A 22,037-nucleotide genomic window follows, 5' to 3' on the forward strand; every position below is an offset into this window, starting at 1 on the left:
AAAAACTTATAAACTAACTGAATCTATAATAAGCAACATCCGGAAATTCTACAGAGGTTAAAAAAATAGATTTGCCATCGTAATGCATCCCTTCTACATTTGGAAGAAAACACCCCCTCTTAGCCATAGAGTCAGCTGCGAAGTTCGTTTCCCTAAAAGTATGTTGAAACCGAATGCTATCATAATGTCTACTCACTTGTAACCACCGTATAATAGCAAACCACGGTAAAGAAGAGTTATTAAAAGCCCGCACCACACTAGAAGAATCAGATCTCTATTCACCATTTCTGTATTGAACAAGTTATTGTTTTTACAGAAGGTTGTACCTATATGAGAGTTGATATCTTCTGAGGGAGAATCAGATATACTATACTCAAAAACTATGTTCTGAGAGATAAATTCATGCAATAATCATGAAGAAACTGACTTCTTTCAGATGTTGGTTTTTTAGGAGCTTGTTTGATTTGATTAATTTTCATAAGAAATTTATCCACTTCATCTTCTAACTGTTGACTGTCAGTAAGAACCTTACAAGTCTTTTTCAGAGACTCTTCTTCCTTTAGTTCGTACAGTTCAAGTTCTAGAGTCAAATCACAGATTTATTTTCCAAGATCAACAAACTCAGCAATTTTGCGACTTATTTTGATTGTAGGATATTCAGTAAGTCTGAGATGTAGCTGGCAATCATCAACAGTCCAAATTTCTTTGGATTGTAGAGACTCAACAATATCATTATCTGTTTTTATTTATGTTAGAGCATTACTCTGTCGAAATCACAAGTGTTTCTATCTCAAGATTGTTGTCAAATTTGGTTGTCAAAACTATATCTTGATTTCTAGTCTACAATTAGTTAAGTCTCGGACTAGGATAGAAATGTAGTTGATAAACAGTGGATCACGGCAGTCATAATTGCGTTCTAGCGTTTGAAGGAGAAGATCAACCGAAGCTTTTGGAGAACTTCAATAACAAAAGGTAAGTGAAGACTGAACCACCTATTTCTCAAGTTATATTCACTTTTCTATCATTGAGACGATGTCGCATAACTAATTAGACTATTATGCATATACAAGAATTTCGAGTCAATTTTATCTTGATAATTAGTTCTCGAAATATAATGACTAAGCTTAATGAACATTTGTTCATACTTGATGAATTTCGGTGAAGGACAATTTATTGTTCGAAATCAAAATCATGACTCAAGTTTTATCGTTTGAAAATAACCTGGAACAGTGATATGTGTCATTGATGTTATTCGGTAATGTTTCGAATCGATTTAGAGAGAAGTACAAAACTACTATAGATTCATATACAAGATAATGTTACCAGTCTTACAAATTGGGAAAACTCTTATAAGTCTGAAGTCGTATTACATGTACTCGTACACGTAGTGGAGTATCTATATATTGACTTGCAGATTTGTGGTACGTGTATTCTTATGCACACCATGTAAAAATCAGCTCAAATTGTGAACTTGATCGGTACGCATACTCGTATGCAATCCATTTAGGAACTATGGTCACGAAACCGGGTTAGTATCAAAATCGGTACACATACCAAAATAGTTATGTGTTCCCGAACTTGGTTGTGTATCCAAACCGGTACACGTACCAAAATAGTTCTGTGGACTCCGGAACCGGTCATAGTCTTAAGGTATCCATACCGGTACGCATACCTAAATAGTTTTGTGAACTCCGGAACTTGGTTAGGCTCGTTAGTTTACAAAGCGATACACATACTGTGACTGAATCAACTCACGGACGGCTATAGGATTTGTACTTTGTACACCTACTAACCATGTCGATTATTTTGAAGTGCGAATACATTATTTATAGGAGATAATTAGCATTTAATGAATTTTCTAAAAACACTAGATTTATTTGATCACATGATTGTGACTCAATGTTAATATCATAAGTGTTCATGAAAATGATTATTAAGCTTTTAAGTTCAAATCGGCTAGTTTTGGCTAACCACCTTGAGCAATTCTTTGTACACGATTTTGTTACGGTTTCACCTAACTAGAGTGTATATCTTATTTATATAAATCAGATTTAAAGATTAATCTAGCGACGGGTATTGATTGCTTGGTTCCAAAGCTATCTTAGCTTAAACCTAAAGCAACCTATGCTTTGAATGCCTATAAAGGGAACTTCAAGCAACTGGGATTTTTGAATCCCGACACTACGTTTTGGTATGTCCTAGTTGTAATTAGAGTCGTCCTCTTCCTAACCCTTTTAGGGTTTAGCGACTACAAAGACTTCATAGGGATTCGTGAAGCCATGTCCAGTTATCTTTTATTGATAACTCGAGTATCCTGATCTTGATCGATTGTTGAGTTGTTCACTCGATCAAGATAGATAGAAATCATCAAAGTTCTTTTCGTCTCAAACTTTGTTGATTCCACAAGTTTTATACTTGTGAGGTGAATAATAATCTAGGCTGCACTTCGGGTTGCATAAGTCCAGATTTTGAGGTTAGCTAGACTTAGTCTATTGCTATCAATTTCCATCACCTTTGATCAAACTTTTTGATTGTAAAAAGAAGTCATATATAGGCTTAATCCGTTGGAGGAATATTTGGTTTAAAGTCTTCAATTGAGTTGAAGCAACTCTTAGGTGGTGTGACGTCAGCTAAGGGAATCAATTGCGCGGAGTCCTGCTGGGATTCAAGAGGCATAATGAGTGTGACTGTACCTTAATCAGTGGGAGACTCGATTAGGGCTCAACTACATTCTAGTACGAAGTTAGTTGATAGTAGGCTAGTGTCTGTAGCGGCATCATACAGTTTGGTGTTCAATCTGGACTAGGTCCAGGGGTTTTTCTGCATTTGTCGTTTTCTCGTTAACAAAACTTCTGTTGTATGTGTTATTTCTTTTTCCGCGTTATATTGTTTATCTTTATAATTAAAATATCACAGTTTGTGCATTAATCAATCGTAGTGGGTACATCCAACCTAGTTTGTTGGATACGACTTGATTGATTCTTGGACATTGGTCTTTGGTACCGTCCAAGTAATCTATTTGTAATTAGGTTTACGGATTTGATTCTGTAAACGTTATAATTGCAGGAGAGGGAAATATAACTCGAGATACTATTCCTTGATTGAGTTTAACTCTCGAAGTTGTATTGAGTTTGTCCATACATATTGCCTAAGAAAAGGTTGGTGATGTATCTTGGTACCCCGCGATTTCAAGGGTACATTAATTATATACCCCTAATTTTGACACCCTACAAATATACCCTTTCACAAAACAATTATACCCCTCCCATATATATTTAAGAAATCCTGAAATATTAGATTACTAAAAAAAAATATTTTACATAAGAATGCTCCACCCACACGTTTGTTTTTCAGACGCGATCTCCTCACACACACACGGTCTCTCTCTCTTTTGAACTGAAAAATCCAGGAAACCAGATCTAAAAATTTCATCAAATCGTAAATGATTTAGGAGAAAATATTATCGTAACACTCTAATAATATCAGGAACTTCAAATAAATACAGAAATCAAAGATGAAATGAAGTTTTTTCTTCAGAAAACAAGGGTTTCAAATTGATTTTGAAGGTTCGACTGTTGTCATCATAAACAACGAAAAAATGGAAGGTAAAACCATGAGATTTAGTTAAATTAATCTCAATTTGGTATTGAATTTAGATTTATTTTCGATTTGGAACTGATTTTGTTTCTCATTTTTAATAATGTTTTGTTTCACTTTTACGGACGCATGTAATCGTCGCTCAAAAGAGAAGATGATTCTACTTTTCTATGTTGCTTCCCCGAGTTAGAGAAGACATCCTGAAAAATTAAGAGACACCGTTTTGATCTCTATGGAGCTCTTAAAAAGTGGGTTTAAAAATCACAAGTATTTCCTTGGTATCCACTGTTTTGTTATGAGCTTGCTAATTAACTAGATTTTGTTATAATTATGAAACCTTTACTCAAGGTGATCAATAATGGTTTGTGGTAGACAATCAACTTGCACGTACAAACAGAAACCAAAAGTCATTGAGAATAGTTAATGTAAATCTTAAATGTTTAATTTACTCAAATATATCTTGATATGGCAACAGTTATGTGTTCGAAAAGCATTTTTGTTCTGCATTTTTGTTTGTTTTTATTTTTTCAACAGTAATGCTTTTAGTTAGTTGTTGTTAACAACAGACAACATTAACCGGCCACTCCTTTTGAATGTACATTTCAGAGTCAATTAGTATCGTGTCCATTAAAAGTTCAGTATTGGAGCAAAGCTATGATATGATATGTGTGTACATATTTCATCATCGGCCACGTGTCTATGGCGTGGAAGACATACAATCCGGGGCATCAAGGTGTGATGCCACGCGCATACAGCCAAGAGACGTGTCTCCTCAGGGCAAGGCCCTCATCCAACAGATCCAATGGAGAAGAATCGAGGAGTACCGAAATATAATGCCATTGCAAAGCACTGAACAACATCCAAAGACTTACTTTATCCCATCTCAAGAAATATCCAAGATTAGCGGCTGGGGTTAATCCGATTGACACGGATATGACAGGAGCAGAGGACGTCTGTCTGGCGCATACAGACGACCCAACCACCCGCATTAAAAGTCCTGAGCAGTATACGTGTCGACCAACCTATGGAATACACGATGACAACTCTTCGTCATCAGGCATGGAACGCTAGGGGCATCGTAGAAGACGAAGATATCTGCGATATTGACACAAAGCACAAGACGATAAGATTATAATGGCCTTCGGAAATGGACCCCACGTTGTAACCCTATAAATACCCCTCTCCACTAAGAGAGAAGGGGTCGACCAATCCACAGCAATTAGAGGAGAACATAGGAGAGAGAAATAAGAAGAGTAAGTAAATCCCTTATTTCCGCTGACCTATGTACACTTTAAAGTCATTCAACTATCTTTGTAACCACTCAATACATAGTGAAACACCAACCCCGTGGATGTAGGCCTTAGTGCCGAACCACTTAAATCTTTATCTTATTTACATTTCAGCACTTTACATTCAGCGTTTTACATCATGCACTTTACATTTATACTTCGATCTCTATTGACTCTATTATATGAGCAGTATAAGTGATAATATACGACTAGACAATGACGATTCCGAAGGCTCTGAGTCGATGAATCGATATAATTACCTCCCCTTACGCATACAACGCATAATTTATGATATAAAGTGTATGCGAACATTGTTTGTGAACACGTGAATTTATCGTGATTTGTGTGTTCAAAATATGATTTTGGGGCAATGAGTCGTGGTTTAGTTGGTGGACCACCATAAAGCATGTTTTTGCAATTGGGGTTATCTCGAGCATTACAATTTCTGAACAACAGACATAAACCATGAGTCTGATTCTAATTTTGTGCGTGCCTAAACTAGCTTAATTTATAAAAGATATGTCAAGTCCGGTTAGGACAATCAAGGCTTATCCAAGTTGTGGATAACCAACATTTTGAGTAGAAATTAGATTGGAGCTTGTTTCTGCTGGCTCATTACTGTCAGTTCAATTTTAGCATGTGTATCTTTAGAATTTCATGGCCACCATGATTTATTTTCTGGCATATACGTCGGCCAATTAAGTACATTTGTATGGGATTAAAAAATACTTTAGCTCGAAATATGAACCAATAAGTTTGTCTAATTGTGCTATTATTAATTAAGTTCATCCATTTACTCATGTTCGAATATCCAATATAATATTTTAAGTATCTTGCAGGTACTTCTGTTTCAGGGGAACTTCTCTGCCAGAGATTATTAAATCGGAAAGGCACTGCTTGTCGGTGAATTCTTGAGCTTGGTCAATTTTCTTGTATATATGTACATCATGGGAAGTTTGTAAATTATTAGCAGTAAGTTTAAAAGACGGATCACTTTTGAGTTATATGAAATGAATGTGGTTGTACAAAATACTCTATTGTTGTAAATGAAATGTTGCTACAGAATGTGCTACAAGTATAAAGCTTATGGAAAATGGCTTAAAGATGCAAACGAATCTATGTGATTTTTTAAAAATTGTGTCAATAAGCTCAGTTGATGTGAAATCCAGGAATCTCCAAACATATTATAGCTCCAAATTTTGAAGTCAATAACCCAAGTTGGCATCTAAAAATGAAGTGATCAACAACCAAAATTGATCCACAAATTGTATCAACAACAAAAGTTGATCCCAAAAATCATCCTTTTTTGGTATCCATAACCCAAGACACCAAGAAGGTTTTATACAATATGAGATCTCTATTGATATCCCAAAAATTGATGTCCACAATCGAAGTTGACACTTCAGTCTAAGTTTCAGGAACATCTAACTGAAGTTATCAACAACCAATGCTGACGTCAGTAACTCGTGTCAACAACATAAGTTGATCCACAAATTGATGCCAATAACAGAAATTGATCCCAAAAATTGATGCCAACAATCGAATTTGACACTTAGTCTGAAATTCAGAAACATTTGTTTCCAGAGTATCGTGTCAACAACGAAAGTTGATCACAGCCAAATTTAACAACAAAATATCTAGTGTCAACAATGAAAGTTGATACCTCATATTAATATCAACAATCGACGTTGGTGGAATCTGGGAACATCCTTTTTCCAGAGTATCGTGTCCACAACCATAAAAACATGCAAAGAGGATGTTGAGAAAATAACATCATAAGTTCATAAAAATAATTCAAAACTACATTCTCCGTAATAAGTTATACAATATAGGCTGCTCCTGAAAATGTTGGTGCACAAGGATTCATTGGAGCTGAGGTTGCAAAACAAAGACAACATAAAAACCACTTTTAGCCTGCAAAAACAAAAAGGGGAGGTTAAAAAAATGTACATTACAGTAATAGAGTGCATAACAGATGTCAACAAGCAAAGTTGACGCCAAATTCAGAATCCAAAAGATGTAATGCTTACTGATTATAGCGTCAACAACCAACGTTGACCCCAAATACTGATGTCAACAACCAACGTTGACCCCAACTATGCAATAAAGAAACATGCTGGTTACGTGTTATGGTCTCAAGAAGCCAATTTAAATGAGAGCACCACGAAAAAGAACTAGTGACGCACTTCACGAGCTCGTGAGAGATTTATTCACTGTGGAATCTGAAAAAACAGAACCGGAGCTACAAAATAGAATTGTTGTATGAAAACAACATAACAAAAATGACTGTATAGTGTGAAGCTAAAAATAATAGGATCGTTATAAAGTAATGGAATGCATATAAAATGTTCCATAACTCGAGACAAAAGAAAAGATGATTCCTATACTATCATATGATCAGTCTCCGTGGATTTTCTTTTTTGAGGTGGGAACCCCCTAGTTGGAGGGGGACCATTTTATTAAACCATTACGATAACCTTGTTTTTACGATGCGGGTGAATTTTACCCCGTTTCTATCATCGAGTACAATATTAGAAATAAAGGTAGAGCAAGTGTTGTCCCAAATTCTTGTTGCCGATGTAGTTTTGTTTTGTTGTTGATGTTCGACCGCCTCGTTTGCTAGCTTGTCTGCCACCGGGTTCGCTTCTCGATAGTCGTGTGTGAGCTTTACCTGTGGTATTTCCTCCATCGTTGTTCGTATTTCCGCTAACATACTTTGTAAGTACCAAGGTTCTTCATCGCTCCTAGTTTGAATCAGCTGTATTAGATCCTATATCCTTGCAGCTAGTAGTATCCCCCAGGTTTTTGCTAGCATTGTTGTTGTGATTCCTAAAGGTGCTGCTAGTGCCATTAGTACTTCGTCTGTGTGTGATCTGCATACGCATCCCGCTCTGCCGTTCCTAATTTTCCTTTAGCTGCTCCATCTAAATTGATCTTGATCCAGTGTTCCGGCGGTGCTTTCCATCCTACTAAAATGGTGTTACCTCGAAACATTTGCCTGTGTATTGGTTGCGCCTGTAAGTCGGGACTTATTGGTACTATATGTTGTTGGCCCATTCATATTCCGCTACCATTGTGAAGACAATATCCCTGAGTTGTGATGTTGATTGCGTTTTCCGTCGGTATACTTGTGCATTTCTTGCAAGCCATATGTGCCAAAGAGTGAATCGGTAGATTTCTTGTATTCTAGATGGTATCTTCTTGTCTAGTAGTTGTTGTAGGTTATTTGGTTTATGGGTTATGGGAGCTATATTTGGACTTCTAGGGAGTTGTGTGATGACAAGATTCCACAATTGTGAAGCTTGTTGGCATTCGAAAAAAAGGTGATGCTCGGTTTCTCTATGATTGGTGCAAACTGGACATAGGTTTGTAGGGGTAATGTTGATGTGGTGAAGTTTGTCGAAGGTTGGTAATCCTTTTAGAGCAACTTTCCAAAAGAAAAACCTTATTTTTGGTGGACATTGGAGTTTCCAGATACGTATGTAGTCCACGGTGGTGGTAGTGTTGTGTGTGGTGGAATGGGTTGGTTGTTGATGGTTTGATGGATTTGGGTTTGAAATGGTTGCATATCCAGATTTTGCTGTGTATATTCTTCCTTTATCGAAAGGCCAAATGAATTTATCTTGAACTGGTTGACTAGGCAGGTGTATATTGATGATGTTTTGGGCTGTGATGATGTCAAACGAGTCAAAGATAACTTGGTTGTTCCAAGTGTTAGAATCAAAATTGATGAGTGAAGCTACCTAAGTGTTTTGTGGGAGGCTGGTGATGATAGGTGTTGATTGTTGTGGAATCCATTTGGAAAATATGGTTGTTTGGCCATTCCCAATCTGTTTGATACATTTTTCGTGCAAAAAAACAGCTATGTTACTTAAATGTTTCCGGTATGGGCTTGCAGCTGGTTTCACGGTTATGCCATTTTGGTGTTCCAAGATTGGATGGTTGAGTAGGTATTTATCATCACACATTTTTTTCCAGATTGAATGCTGATTATGTTGCAGATGCCAAACTCTCTTGAGTAGTAGAGCCTGATTGTGTTCTTTGCTCTTCCTGGTTCCTAGACCTCCCTCCTTGCGAGTTCTTGTGAGCTTCTCCCATCCAATTGGGTGCATTTTCCTTGTTTGGTTGTCATGGTCCCAAAAAAAAATTCTTACAATTTGGTCCATTTTTTTGTGCATGTGTGCTGGGAGTAGCAGTGTTTGCATCACATGATTTGTTGTTGGCGTGAGAGAAGTGTTGATGAGTACAACTCTTTCTACTTGATTTATACATTTTGAAATCCAACCTTGGGCTTTCCTCTGGATTCGGTTTAGTAGATCCACATAAATATGTGCTGAGTTCCTACCCCGCTTGAAAGTTATTCCCAAATATTTTGGCGGATCTGCAGTAGCGCTGATCTGGAAAGTATTTTCAAGATCTAAGATTTTATGTTGCCAAAGCTTTGGGTGGTGTATGACTGTAGATTTGGCTTTGTTAATTTCTTGACCTGCTGACGCCGAATACTTCTGGAGAATGAGAAGTAAAGTGATATGGGTATCCAGCTTGGCTTTGCAAGTGATTAACAAATCATCTGCATACATCAAGTGAAGAATTGCTGGGCCTCTTTTTGACATTTTCAGTCCCTCCAATTTGCCTTGCATTTCTAATTTCCCGAGATTAGTAGAAAGGATCTCTGCACAGATGATGAAAATATATGGTGAGAGTGGATCACCTTGCCTCAAGCCTCTTGTAGTTTTGATGTTGCCTGTCGTTGTGCCATTGATGTTGATCCCATATGTGACAGTAGTTATACATGTCATGATGTACCTTATAAACTGTTTCGGGAATCCTAGTTTCATTAGGGAAACTTCAATGAACCCCCAGTCCAAATTGTCAAAAGCCTTTTTGATATCCAATTTGAGCGCAATTTTTGGGTGAATGGTGGGTGCGGCAGTTCTAATATGGTGAAAAAGTTCTGCCGCGATTGAGATATTATCATGTATGGCTCTATTGGGTACGAAAGCACTTTGATATGGGCTGATGATGAATTGCAGGATGGGCCGTAATCGGTTCACCAAGATTTTCGCGATGATCCACCGTGTATTGGGTATAAATTTAGTTCATTGTTCATGAATCAGCACAATAAAATTTAACCATTCTATGACATTTAAAAGTAAACTCAAAACACTCTCTCCGGAATGACTCCACTGCATTAAAAATACAAACAAATTGATATAAGAAAGAATCACCAAGAAGTAGGAAGTTAGCATTTTAGGTTCTCATACTGAAAGTAGCAAGAAATTAGGCTGATCTTTCTTAACAAGCATAATTTAGACTACAAACATTACTATACTAATCCAGAGAAATGTTGTCAACAACAGGAGTTGATCCCATAAATTGGATCAACAACAGGAGTTGATGGATCAACAACAGGAGTTGATCCCATAAATTGGATTAACAACATGAATTGATCCCATAAAAACTGAAATTCAGGGATCTTTTTCCCATAAATAAATAGTCGCAATATTTAATGATAAAAGTATATTCCATGCTCAATGTTCAGTCAAGGAAAGCCCTTAATAACTTAAACTACAAGCATGACTATACTAATTCAGGGAGATGCTGTCAACAACAGAAGTTGATTCCATTTATGGAATCAACAACAATAGTTGATCCAATAAAAATTAAAATCCAGGGATTTTTTCCCATAAACAAATAAAGTCGCAATATTCAAAGATAAAAGTATATTCCATGCTCAATATTCAATCAGGGAAAGCATGCTCCAGGCTCAATATCCAAAAAAATAAACACTAGACAACAAAATTTGAAATTTCATAAAATGTTTCCAAGACCAAGCAAGCCAAAATGGTCATGAAATTAATCAAAAAACATCCCATGAAAGCAATTATAAGCAAATCAGCTTCAAAAATGAAACGAAAAAAATATAAAGACTTACCACCCCAACTGTTAAAATTCCAACCACTTCCGGCAACCTTGGTGTTTTATCTTCCGTACTTGGTGCTTTGTTAAGAACAACAAACTACGCCCGAAACTAAAGAAAACAACTTGTCAATTGAGTGCATAAAATTAAACTTGGTGCTCCATATTAACAACTGAATGAACATATAAATGGTGAAACTGCACAGTTCTGTAGTGATTGCAATATATACTTATCATTGACAACTTGACTGTGCACTTGTTCATTTCATCTAGCGATTTAAGACACTCGAAAAGTCCATCCACGACTCATGGAAGTAGCTCTTTCTCCTCTCCAAGACATTTTATAATACCATTTCCATGGAAAAGGAGTAACCTCATTCTTAGTATCAATTTTAATCGATAAAACATATCAAATTAAACTGATATCCACAATAAGAATTTGATCACTTTACCTCCATGCTATGTCTTCCCTGCTCCTGTTTCCCAGTATAAAACTCATCAGTAGGACTTCATTGGATCAGTTTTTTACAAGACTATAGGAGTTACAGATGTATTCCTACAGGTAGATCTACAACTACAAGTTATGAACATAAGTATGTTCAATCAAAATACACTCAACAACAACAACAATTAGAAACACATGAACAGAGATAACACAAAATCTCCGTTTAAAAAATTGAGTTTCACCTATCCATAAATGATGATTGTTCTATTAATGGCATTAACGGCATCTATGGATAAAATTCAAACCGGAATGAGGAAGTGAACCAAACATACTAGGTATACAGAATCAAACCGACATCAAATAGAAAAACATTTAGAGGATATTTCGATTACTAAATCTTACCTTCCACAACGGGAAGAGCAAGAAATTCATATACGTCTAATTGTTTCGATTCTTTAAAAAACACTTTATCAGAACAGAAAGTGAATTCTCCTTCTCATCCTAATAATCAAATCACAGGAATTAAATCAAACACAATATCGGCACAAATCTAATACATAAATAAAGAAGCGGAAATCTATCGGGAACAAAATGAATCAACGATTCGAATCAAACAAACCTTGTGAACAAAATTTTCAGGATCTAGGTTTTGTATACAAGATCTTATCACCAATTTCTCGTTTCTGGAGTTTAATGGCCTAAATCGAGCGCAGATTGTACATTAGACATGTCTCTCATATACTCAATCTCCTATAAGAAAAAATGTATATATTTATAATGTATATATTTATAATGACCAAGATTAGGATTTGAAAACTAGGTTCTCGCAGATTCGTCACCATATTGAATTTTTGTAGATGGATAAATTGGAACTCAATTTAGGAGGTGGTGGTGCAGGTGGTGGGGATTCTTTGGTGATGATGGTGTTGGAGATATGGTGGTGGAGATAGCGGCGATAGATGTGGTGGTGGTGGTGGTAGTGGTTGCGGCGATGATGGCGGTATGGTTTAGTCATTTTCGATTTCGGAAATGAAGCAGGAACTATATGGGATCGAACCTGGTATAATATTTTAGTTGATAGGATGGGTAAATATGGAATAAAGAATGAAAAAGCGGGGTACAACAACCACACCCAACAATTCGATTAACAATCAGTATGGACAAATTCCAACATACTTTGTAGAGAATCAAAAAGACAGTCAGACTCAATCTAGATAAAACTATATCAAAGAGTTTATATCTCAATCTCTCGATTTGATCTTTACTCAAGCAAATAGAAATCTGCGAGTCTTTATCAAAGAGAGATAACTTGGATGGTACCAAAGACCAATATCCAAGTGTCAATCAATTTAAATCAACAATCAAAATGTCGGATATTCTAATTGATTGAACAATGCACAACCTGTGATATTTCAATTATATAACAAAATATAATGCGGAAAAGAAATAACACAGACACCAGAATTTTGTTAACGAGGAAACCGCAAATGCAGAAAAACCCCGGGACCTAGTCCAGATTGAACACACACTGTATTAAGCCGCTACAGACACTAGCCTACTCCAAATTAACTTCGGTCTGGACTGTAGTTGAACCATAATCAATCTCACATTGATCCAAGGTACAGTTATGCTCCTACGCCTCTGATCCTAGCAAGATGCTACGTACTTGATTCCCTTAGCTGATCTCACCCACAACTAAGAGTTGCTACGACCCAAAATCGAACACTTTAATAAACAAATCTGTATCACATAGAAAAGTTTACGGTAATAGATAAATCCGTCTCCCACGAATATACCTACGAGTTTTGTTCCGACTTTTGATAAATCAAGGTGAACAGGAACCAATCAATAAACCGGTCTTATATTCCCGAAGAACAACCTAGTATTATTGATCACCTCACAATAATCTTAATCGACGCAGCGAAAAAAGATATTGTGGAATCACAAACGATGAGACAAAGTGTTTGTGATTACTTTTCTATCTTGCCTATCGGAGATATAAAATCTCAAGCCAATTATTTCAATTGTACTCGTACGATAGAAACAACAAGATCAGATCACACAACTACAAGAAAAGTAGTATCAGTCTGGCTTCACAATCTCAATGAAGTCTTTAAGTCGTTAACCTGGTTTAGAAGAAGAAACCAAAGGTTAAAGGAGAATCGACTCTAGCTATGCAACTAGTATCACACGTAAGGTGTGGGGATTAGGTTTCCCAGTTGCTAGAGTTCTCCCTTATATAGTTTTCAAATCAGGGTTTGCAATCAATGTTAGCTTGGTAACAAAGCATTCAATATTCACCGTTAGATGAAAACCTGATTAGATTCAAGCTAATATTTCTCAACCGTTGGATCGAAAACTTAGCTTGTTACACACAAATGAAATGTCCAATTTTGGGTTTACGAACCGTTACCAAACATTAACATTTGTTGGTTCAACAATACTTAACTAAATGGTTAGCCATATGATTACTTTCATATCAACCATATTCTTCTTCACCATAACTAGTTCAAATGACTCAGATGAACTAGTTAGAGAGTTGTTCAATTGCTTAGATCTTATGTAACTACACAAGATACAATCGAAGCAAAAACGGTTTGATTCACTCGAATCGGTTCATAAACTTTATAGCCACGATTTGCAAAAGCATTCCTTAGTTTAAATAAACATGAGTTCAAGAACAACCGGTTTTAGATATAACCTTCTCAAGTTCGCGGACTGGGTTCGCGGTCTTAAGCTCATGGAAGGAGTTCACAAACTCCAGCAGAAATTCTCGGGTCGAGAACTTCCGCTAGTTCGCGGACTTAGTTCGCGTACTTGGCTCACGCCACTTCCATTTATCTTGATCAACAAAGTTCGCAAACTTTGGTTCAAGGAATAAGGACTTATACATATATGTGTTCCACAACAATGCTTATATCCTACCAATGGTTATGTAATCTAAACTCTCATTTCAATCATTGAAACATTCTCAGAGGACGGATATAGCCGTTATTCACAGACCATTTTTCGTCAAAGCAATTTTTAAAGTGATTGAAACATAACATGACTTTCGTCACTAGGTAAAGATGAATTCGTCTAAAGTGAAAGCTTACCAACACATAATTCGAGAAATAGATAGGCGAGATAAACTCGACTCGAAATAGCAAATGTGCATAATGAAAGTCTATATATCAAAACGAATTTTGTATCAAGAGTAGGAGATTGAATATATAGACTTTTGAGTGACAGATAAGTTCAAGTCTCCACATACCTTTTAGTCGATGAAGATCCACCAGTTCCTTGAGTAGTCCTTCGTCTTTTATGATGATTTCCATGGAGTTCTTGAGCTCAACTGTAGTTTCTATCCTAGTCCGAGACCTTTAGCTATGTAGGCTAGAAATCAAGACTTATAGTTTTGATCACTAACATTGACAAACATGCTTGAGATAGCAACGCATGCGAGTTCGACCGAGCAATGCTCTAACAGTCTCCCCCTTTGTCAATTTTAGTGGCAAAACTATTAATACATATGGAATACAAAAAATAAATAAATTAACTTTTGTAGCTCCTATTCCACATGCCTAATCTTCAACATTACTCGAAATCTTCGTCACTTCCAAGTACTCCAATGATCCCAAAGATTGTAAGTTTAGCATCATCGTTGTTGAAAATACGTAGCTATAACAACAAGAAAACAATAGTTCTCAATCATTGTTATACAGTGTCATAGTATCATTACACAACGTCAAAGTTCAATTGTATCACAACTTCAACAACAATACTATGGTGATATGTATCACTCCCCCTTAGTCAATACTCCATCTCACATGGAAACCACTCCCCCTTACATAATGATCCGAAAAACATATGTATTTGTAGTGTGAACTACATATTAATTCTCCCCCTTTTTGTCAATAAAATTGGCAAAGGTACAAGAACGGGATCCTAATGAAATTTTCGAAAGAGACATTTCTTGACCAAAAGAAAGCAAAAATATCAATTTGGTCTTTAGATGCAATCGTAAAGCCGAAGCTAAATGCATTCATCAAGGAGTTTATAAAGATACAAGATAACCCCTTTAATATTCACAGCCGCACTCCCCACAAAGCTATGGCAATTAAGCGCAAGTTCAAAAGATTTCTCCCCCATTAAATGTCATTCCCGAAAGAACAACAAGAGCGACCTTAATTTCGAAAGAAAATAAGGATTTCTTTGGACATAACAAATCACATATAAGTACGAATTTGAATCCAAAAAGTTCAATGAAATTAACCACAAGAGAACCCATGATTAATTTAATCGACAAATGCTCAAACATAAGTGAACTTATGGAGAATTAAAAAATACAATTAGATTAATAACAAGTGAACCCATAATTAATCTAATTGAAATACACAACCAAATTAATCACAAAAGTAATCAATTTAATTGGTCATGCTCGACATAAGAAAACTTACGGAACAACAACTAAATAACCAAAAAAGATGATTAACTTAGTTGAAAATGCTCGACATAAAGTACCTTACGGAACAACAACATAGCTAATCAATAATAATCAACTTGGTTGTTTATTGCTCAACAGAAGACACTTTACGAAGCCTCACAGTAATACATAAAATATGGATCAGGGAAGATCAATTACTGCGGAATACACAAGGATTCATTCTATTTTCCATCACTATTTGCATAATGACATACAATAGACATAATCCTTGCAAACAAAATATTTTTAACCTATCTTCCATCAAAGATTGACAATATAGGCTTAAGTTTTGTATTTGTCAAAAATCCATTCATTCTTTTATCAATACATGCATATCGACTTACGAAAGACTTTACTTTTGACAAGATATGAGACGATCAAGTTCACGGACGTAAACACACACATCCCATAACAATATTGCAATATATAAAACCATAAAGATTAATACTGCAAAAATCATCTTCCAAACAAATTTAGAATTTAAACCAATAAATCTAAAACACATGAAGATGAAAATGTTGGACATAGCTATATGTAATCACAATAATGGTTATTCCAAACTCTAGTTATTCTTCTAATCAAAAACAAGAAAATATAAGATTTACTTGGAAAATAGAACACAAATTACTCATCTTCATCCTCATCGGAGATACTCCAATATGCTTGAATTGTGTTCAATTCTTCCTTGAGCTCGGGAAACTTCGTTGCAACCGGAGACAATTGTTCTTTGACACACTTCACCCTTGAATCGACCTTACACACACCCTTATGAATTTTTTTGAAGAAGACTCAAAGTGGTAGGGTCACAATCGCTAAGTGAAGCATCTCTTTGTCTTTTGCACACATTTTCCCTTATGCGTCTAAAGGTACACGGACGAACCAGTTTGGGAACCCCGAGAGAGTTTCCAATCGAAACAAGACCACGATCATGGAAAACTTTTTCCAATCAAGCAAGGATAGCCTAACATTGTAGTTGCAGGAAATCCTACAACACACCCCTTGTAATAATTTGTAGATCTAAATATAAAAATGATGATAAGAATGCTAAAATTGTAAAGAGACACAAGTTTACGTGGTTCGATCAATTTGATCTACATCCACGAGGTTAGGTTTTACTATGATTATTTGTAATTACATCTTGATTACATAGAGACTCCATTAATGAGTATTTGGAGCTCTAGGTTCTTGAAGGAGGAAGAAGAAGGAGATAATAATAATAATACAACCAATTCTACTTTCTCTCTCTACAGAATGTATCCTATCCTAAAGTGTGTCTCCCTTTCTGATTATCTATATCCTTTCTCTCTCTTGCCTTTCTCTTTATATAGGTGTTTATATAGTGGATGACAGCTAATGTACAACTAACATTTCCCATAATTTCGGATCTGGCTTGCGATATTTTCGTAAGCTTACAAATGTAACATTCGCAACATTCCTAATTTTCGCAAGATCATCACACTTTTCTCATGTTTAAGTTGATGTCATCTGTTATGTCGTTTCTGAAATCATCCTGCGATGTCTTCACGATGTGTTGTTAATAATTTCGCAAGCATATTCTTCTGTGCGAGATTCTGATCCTACATCTTGCCTCTTTTTTCTTGAATATTGCTTGAAAAGCGATCTTTAAGAAAAAATCCACCTTGTTGTAGTTGTTGGAGGAACGAGCGAAAGAATATCGTACTTGAAAAGTACGTACTTGCCTCTATTCTCTTGTGAAGTTATGGAACGTTGCGAAGTAAATAAGAAGTATCAACCCTTGAAGTATGCGAAGTATGAAGTATCCTTGATGAAGTATAAAAAGTACTTAATCCTCGAAATATAAGAAGAACTCTGCGAAGTAAATAAGAAGTATATGTCCTTGAATAATAAGTATTGCCTCTATTCGTGCGAAATTATTACTCCATTTTTGGTGAGGATTCTTATTGTTCATTAGCGAAAGTCCACTTTGGGAATGATTCTTGCCGAGGAGATAAAGAACATAAAAATGTTTTCTTGGTAATCCATAGTTGCCTCTGTTCTTTATCTATGAGGGTAGAATCCTTGAGAAAATGTTGAATGTGCAAATTGTTTCCTTATTCTTATCTTTGCCGCTGTCTCATGTTTTGTGCTCATGCAATAGTATAATCTCTTCAAGTTGCTTATAATTGTGCGAAATAATTGAGCGAGATAATCACATCATTCGGAAGAATCATATTCTGCGAAATTCTGACACATTCTACGAAATTTTGAATCATTCTGCGAAATTCTGAATCATTCTGTGAAGTTCTGAATAATCTTGCGAAATTCTTGAATAATCCTGTGAAATCCTGAATAATTCTGCTAAATTCTGCAATATTATTGCGAAATTCTGCAATATTATTCCGTACAGTTTTGTAAAGTACTTATGCGAATATAATGATTATGTTATGAAATGTGTATGCGATGTTTATGCCATGAAATGCTTATGCAATGCTTTTATGATGCAAGTATGATGCTTGTATGATGAGAATGCTTATCTATTGCAATGCATAGTTAATATTTGTGTTACTTAGCTCATTTTGCCGCCTAAAATTGATGTAGCTCTAAATTGCTTCCATTCTTCATTTCTCTGCCTTTTTCTTTAGTGTATGCATTCTTCTTCGTGTAGTTATTGTTCTTCACAAGTTCTTACTTGTTTTTCATCTTCCCTCTTTCCTGCACTATTAGTATCTCATAACAGTATGATCATAATATCAAGTCTGCGGCATTTTCACTGCCTCAGTTTTATTTCCATGTACATATTCGCAAGATTGTTTGCTTACATATAATCATTCTAGCAAGATTACTTGCTTACTCATTTTCTTATGTGGTCTTATTTTTCCTTCCTAGTTAAAGGTCTTATTTTGCCACCTCTTGTCATTGCGACAAAATCGCAGGACGTCTTTGCACTTTCATGAAAAAACCCATTGATCTTGCCTTAACTTTTTCTTTTGTATTATTGCCTCTTCAGGATTGTTGCGACAATATGACAGGCCTAAATATTCTTGCGAAAATAAAGCCCCATCACATTGTCGTCTTGCGACGAAATCGCAGGACGTCTTCACACTTTCATGTAATGACCCATTGATCTCGTCTTATCTTTTTCTCTAGTATTATTGCCTCTTCAGGATTGTCGCACAAATATGACAATTCTTAATACCCTTGCGAGTAAAAGCCTCATGACATTTGCGTCTTAAGACACTTATCAGCTCCCTAATGGAGGGTGCCGCCCTTATCTCCCCCCTGGTTGTCCCTTCAAAGAGGCGTACTTCTACCATACAAGGTTAGCTCCTCCCATCCGGTCTTAACAACAACCAGTTGTTTTCGCAGCCTCTTGTCCCTTTTACCTATAGGGATTATGGTTACGAGACTGCACCCTAAGTGGGGTTTTCTTCAGGCCGAGTGCAGTATAAGCCAAGACTTGTCAAGAATGGCAAGGTACGCTCCAGACTCCCCTGGCACTCTTGACTCAACCGTGTACCTCGGCGCCTTGATCAGATTCTTCACTCCTTAGAAGAGACCCCAAGTCGTCCAACCTAAAGCAAAAGCTTAGATTGAAAATCCAAGGTACCTCTCCTGGATGAGCTTTATTGACCCCAAATCTCCATGACTCAGGTTCCAGGGGCGGTGTAACCTTTTCGCTGGGTCATGCAACAGGTCCCCCCTTCTATGACGTACTTTAGGTCTTACATTTGCCTCTTGCGAAATTTTATTCGCGAACTAGGGTGTACGCCATAAAGGTTCGCCTCTATCTGCGAAATGTTCGCGTCTCTTTGTTTCTGCGAAATTTTCGCGTTTCTTTATTCTCTCATTCATCTTTTCATTTCTTTCATCTCTTTCATTCATTCTTTCATTTCTGTCATCTCTTTCATTCATTCTTTCATTCTCATAATATTATATCATTTGAAGCAAAATAAATATTCAAGAGATATTCTAATACATTGTAATTATGAAATCTTTGTAGTTGTGAAATATTTGTAATACATTTCTTTTATCAAAAATTTTCATTTAATTGCAAGCTCAAATCGTTTTTCTTTGTTTTGATTTCCTTTGTATAACTTGTTTCGTCTCATCCGATAAACATCTTTCATGGAAATGATCCTAATGAGGTCTTATGCAGCCTGTTGATGGAAGGTCTTACTAGCCTGTTGATGGAAGGTCTTATTTTTCCTCCTACTACTCTCCATGTTAGATATCATTCTCATTTGAAACAAAGCAAATTTTCAAGAGAAATATATAAATTGATCTGTGCGAGATTTTTCTCGGTTTCTTTTGTAATTGTGGAATCTTTGTAATTCTGAAATTTCTGTAATTCTGCGATTATACCGCCTTTTGTAAATCAAATCAAAAATCTTTTATTTTCTGTAAAAGAAATATTCTAGAAATATATATAAATCGAATTTTTTCGGGTTTTTTTTTCTATAATTTTGAAATCTTAGTAATTTTTGTAATTTTTGAAATCTTGAAATTTTTGTTATCGTGCGATTGAATCGCTTTTTGTAAATCAAATCTAAAATCTTTTTATTCGTTCTTAGTATAAAGTAAAATGTTCAAGGAAGTGGTACTTATCTTTCATGTGAGTCGCTGTTGTTGTCAAAGAAGTGAATAAATGCCTTGAAATGTATGAATTTCGCGCAGAAAAAAGTAGTGTAAGAAGTGAGACTTGAACCCTTGACCTGCTTCTTGGATTTTCTCGCACCATCCAACTGTGCTAAGCCTCTCTTATGAAATAATCAAAGGTCTTGCGAAGTAATCAAATTCCAACTGTGTGAGACGCAATTCTGTATAAATTTCGTATAACAAAAATAAACATGTGAGAAGCAAGAATTGATCCCGCGACCTGCTGCTTGCATTCATGCCTCCTGACCAACTGTGCAAGCTTCTTCTTTGCGAAATATCTCTGCGAAATTATCATCAACTCTCTTCTGTGCGAAATAATCAAAGAAATATATGTGCGAAAAAATACGCATGTATTGGGACTTGATTACACGACCATGAACTCATTAACTTCGCATATGACCAATTGTGCTGCCTCTTGTTTGCGAAATAATGAAACAATATTGCGAAATTATTCATTTTTTCGCTATCTGTAAAAAAAAGAAAATTATGTTCGCAGGCAAATTCGAACTTGCGACCACAACACACATACTGCTCTCTGGACCAATTGTGCAAGAACCTCTCTGCGAAATTAGCGCATAAATTTTTCCCTTATTCTTTTATTCTCCCATGCAAATGAGAAGAAAATGAAAAATATGTGTCTCTGCGAATTCGAACCCGTGACCTATTTGTTGTTCGCTCAGCCTTGAACTATCTGTGCGAATTTTCTGTTTGTGACAGAAATTACAGCGCCTGCCTCTTATCTTCGTCTTTCCCTTGTTTCTTCTCCTGAACATGAAAATCTTCCACTGAAACTTCCATTTTTTCCTTAAATTTCACCATAACAACTAATTTTTTCTCTCACTATTTTCATTTTTTGAATTGTTGATGATGTTTATTCCCTGAAAGTGTGATTTCTTCCATGAAATTTACATTTTTGAACTTAAACTTTGTAGATCTAGAAAAATATGAACAGTAGCTAATCTTCATGGAAACTTCTTGAAACAACAAGATAAAAGAGGGATAAATCCTTTACTCCTCCCTGTTTCTAGCGCCAAAAATGTAGTTGCAGGAAATCCTACAACATATCCCTTGTAATAATTTGTAGATCTAAATATAAAAATGATGATAAGAATGCTAAAATTGTAAAGAGACACAATGTTTACGTGGTTCGATCAATTTGATCTACATCCACGGGGTTAGGTTTTACTATGATTATTTATAATTACATCTTGATTACATGGAGACTCCATTAATGAGTATTTGGAGCTCTAGGTTCTTGAAGGAGGAAGAAGAAGGAGATAATAATAATAATACAACCAATTCTACTTTCTCTCTCTACAGAATGTATCCTCTCCTAAAGTGTGTCTCTCTTTCTAATTATCTATATCCTTTCTCTCTCTTGCCTTCTCTGTATATAGGTGTTTATATAGTGGATGACATCTAATATACAACTAACATTTCCCCTAATTTCGGATCTGGCTTGCGGTATTTTCGCAAGCTTACAAATGTAACATTCGCAACATTCCTAATTTTCGCAAGATCATCACACTTTTCTCATGTTTAAGTTGATGTCATCTGTTATGTCGTTTCTGAAATCATCCTGCGATGTCTTCGTGATGTGTTGTTAATAATTTCGCAAGCATATTCTTCTGTGCGAGATTCTGATCCTACAAACATTTTGACGGGTGAAGTCATCGAAATCATTTGATAAATAATAAAACCACAA

At 35.9% G+C, this 22,037-nt stretch overlaps 1 long non-coding RNA gene across 1 annotated transcript; it reads left to right on the forward strand.

Moving 5' to 3' along the window:
* Nucleotides 1-3,362: 3,362 nt before the first annotated feature.
* LOC113334651 lies at nucleotides 3,363-4,932 on the forward strand. Its single transcript, XR_003352880.1, has 3 exons — nucleotides 3,363-3,605; nucleotides 3,747-3,845; nucleotides 4,204-4,932. It is a non-coding gene; the product is annotated as an uncharacterized LOC113334651 (long non-coding RNA).
* Nucleotides 4,933-22,037: the final 17,105 nt, after the last annotated feature.

The sequence above is a fragment of the Papaver somniferum genome, chromosome 1 (genome assembly GCF_003573695.1).
Source record: "Papaver somniferum cultivar HN1 chromosome 1, ASM357369v1, whole genome shotgun sequence".
Classification (NCBI taxonomy): Eukaryota; Viridiplantae; Streptophyta; class Magnoliopsida; order Ranunculales; family Papaveraceae; genus Papaver; species Papaver somniferum.